This window comes from Grammomys surdaster, unplaced genomic scaffold, assembly GCF_004785775.1.
Source record: "Grammomys surdaster isolate TR1022 unplaced genomic scaffold, NIH_TR_1.0 125752, whole genome shotgun sequence".
Taxonomy (NCBI): Eukaryota; Metazoa; Chordata; class Mammalia; order Rodentia; family Muridae; genus Grammomys; species Grammomys surdaster.
The window spans coordinates 1,725,842-1,729,309 of NW_021620584.1; positions in this window are offsets into that span (position 1 = coordinate 1,725,842).

The window sequence follows — 3,468 nt, forward strand, 5'->3', positions numbered from 1 at the left end:
GGAAGTGAAGGGAGAATGGAGACAGGTAGTAGAATATTACAAAGAAACAAAGGTGAGATTAGAGTGCATTTTAATACATACTCTGTTGTATTTAATACATGCTCTGTTGTAGGAGACCTGGGATTGAGTGATTCATAAAGGAAAAGTTTAAATTTTTGTTCATTTTTTTGTAGTCTCAGAAGTATAAGAGTGATGCTCTGACATCTACTTGGCCTCTGAGACCTCATGAGACCTCATGGTGGAAAGGCAACTGGAAACATTCAGAAAAGACAAAATGTAAGTAGTGAACTCTCTATACCACTCACTTCTGACATAGCTAATCCAGTCCCAAGAGAGTGAATCTGACTTCATGAGAAGATAATACTCTCTGAAGGAATGATTAGCCCTTAACAACATCCCCTTCCAATACAGCTGCAATGTCAATATGAGTTACAAGGTGGAGAAGCCACACCAGAAGAACAGCAAGAGCTTCCTTTAAACTGAGTGGATGCTTTGAAGTTGGAACTCAGAGGTTAAGAAGAGGCCAGGACATATACCCAAAAGATACTCCACAATACCACAGTGGCACCATACTCCACTATGTTCATAGTGCCCTTTCTGTGATAGCCAGAAGTTGAAAACAATCCAGATGTCCCACAATAAAAGAATGGATACAGAAAATGTGGTTCATTTACACAATAAAATACTATTCAGCTATTAAGAATGAGGACATCATGAGTTTTGGAGGCAAATGGATGGAACTAGAAAATACATCCTGAGTGAGGTAGCTCAGATACAAAAGGACATGCATGGTATGTACTCACTAATAAGTAGATATTAGCCAAAGGAGTACAGAACACCTAAGATACAATCCATAGACCTCAAGAAAGTTAGCAAACAGAAAGACTCAAGTGAGAATGCTTTAATCCCACTTGGGAGGGAGAAGAAAATAATCATGGGAGTCAGAGGGAGGGAGGGACCTGGGTATGAGAGGGGATGGGAAGGGGGAGGGGAAAAGGGAAACATGATCAGGTATGGAGTTGGGGGAGGGCAGGAGAGAAGGCCTGAGGGCCAGCAGAATAAATGGAAATATGTAACCTCGGGAGGTAGAAAATGAGGGGACCCTCTAGAAAGTACTAGAGACCTCTGAGGTGAGAGACTGTCAGGACTCAAAGGGAGAGACCTTAGATAAAATGCCCAACAGTGGACAGAGAGAACTCATAGCATCTATCTCCAGTAGAAAGACAGGGCATCAAGTAGAGGGATGGGGTTGCCATCCAACTGTCAAAAACTCTGACCCAGAATTGTTCCTGTCTAAAAGAACTACAGGGACAAACATGAGAAGAGACTGAGGGAAAGGAGGTCCAGTGACAGGCCCAACTTGAGATCCATCTCAAGGGGGAAGCTCCAAGGCCTGACACTATTACTGATGCTATGGTGTGCTTACAGACAGGAGCCTAGCATAGCAGTCCTCTGAGAGGCCCAACAAGTGCCTGAGACAGAAGCAGGTACTTACACCCAATCATTAGACTAAAGTCGGGGACCCCTGTGGTTGAATTAGGGAAAGGTAGGAAGAAGCTGAGGAGGGCAGCCCCATAGGAAGACCAGCAGTCTCAACTAACCAATAACCCTGAGATCTCTCAGACTCTGAGCCATCATCAACCAGGCAGCATACATGAGCTGGTCCGAGACCCCTGACACATATACAGCAGAGGACTGCCTGGTCTGGCCTTAGTGGGAGAAGACTTGCCTAACCCTCAAGAGACTTGAGGCCCCAGGGACTGGGGAGGACTGAGTCAGAGAGGGGCATTCTCTTGAGATAGGGGGAGAAGGAATGGGATGAGGAACTGTGGGATGGTGGACTGGGGGTGGGGGAGAATGGCTGGACTGTAAATAAATAAAAGTGATAACAATAACAACAACAACAATAAAGAAGGAGCCAGAAAGCAGGAATGAAGGAGGAGTCCTCCAGACAGCCAGAGAGCTGAGCTCAGGCCTGAGGCTGATCAGCATCCCTTTGGAAGAACAGGGAGAATTCCAGGAAGGTTGAGCAGAGCAAGCAGGAAAATGGGATGAAAAGGAGAGGACAATGCATGCACCTTTCAGGCTACAATAAAAAAAAAATCACATCTTATTTCAAAAGCAATGAGAAGCCAGGGATGATGCTAGGCAAGAATATGATTTGGACAAATTTGCACTTTCATAAGTCCTTCTGAATTCTGTGCAGAGAGTGATTGGGAGTAAATTAGAGGGGAAGAAAACAAGGAGAAGGCTGTGGCCAGTTGTTCACTCACAAGCATACTTCCCTTCTCACTCTCCACATTTCTTACATGATGATCTTTTAGGTCTTATCATAAAAACTCAAGATCTGTTTCTGAACCGCTTAGATCTATGCTGAAGTTGTGATTTTCTTTCCTTGATGAAGTGTGGTAGAAGATTATGGTTCTCTCAATCTCAGGAATCAAGAGACCTTGATTTCTACTTGAGCAATAACACAGCTGCTAAGTGAAAATACATGGGCTACCTGATGGAACAGAAAAGTCAGATGGACTAGAGAGAAAGTGTCCTAGCAGAGGCTACCAGGGGCCAGACCATCCCCAGCCAAATCAGAAAACATCCTACAGGAATCAGACAGAGTTCAGCAAAGAGAGTGGAGCCACTTATAGATGAGCCCAGCTCAGTTTTTTGACCCATAGCACTGTGGACTACGTAACTTGCTTTAAGCCAGCAAGTTCTAGGTGATTTGGTGCATAGTAAGAGCCAACTAATACAGAAGACAGCTGGTACTGAAGTTGTTCAGGCTAAAGATGATGGTGACCTGGGTCAAGATGGCTGTAACACATTATAAACAGAGTTGACATGTATTGGAGTTGATGCTGACAAAATCACATTGCTGACAAGGAAAGTGAGAGGGGAAGAGGAACAATTGTGTTACAAAAGAAGAGAGTAGTAGCCAATCATACATGGCACAGCCTCAGGTTGAACACTGTCAGTCCAGAAGGTGTCCTGGTTTGTTGACTATAGACACAAACCAAGACAAAGTAGTTCAACATTGAATACCTCCATTGAGTAACTACTGTGTGATGGGATCTAGAGATGACAACGCTAATGAGATGAAGAGTTTGCAATGAACCCATTTAACAATGTATCAGTTCTCACTAGGGCTATGAAATGGATATTCTTATCATATTTGTTTAATTGACAAGAAGACAGGAAAAAGTGAAACAATTTTTTTGAATATCATATAATAAATGAATAACAAAGTCAGATCTTACTTTAGATTCAGACTATTAACCGAAAAAAAAAAGCCACCAAGGGCTCAAAGATGTGCACTTTAATGTAGGGATAGAAAGGCTAGTGAGTCCACGAGGTATGGCTCAGGCTGTGATACAGAATTTGTCTGCAAGCTTCAGTGAGCAAATGTTGCAAGAGTGTGAAAGTGTCTAGACCATGGGTAAGGTTTATCCGTATCCCAATAAAACTCTCTCT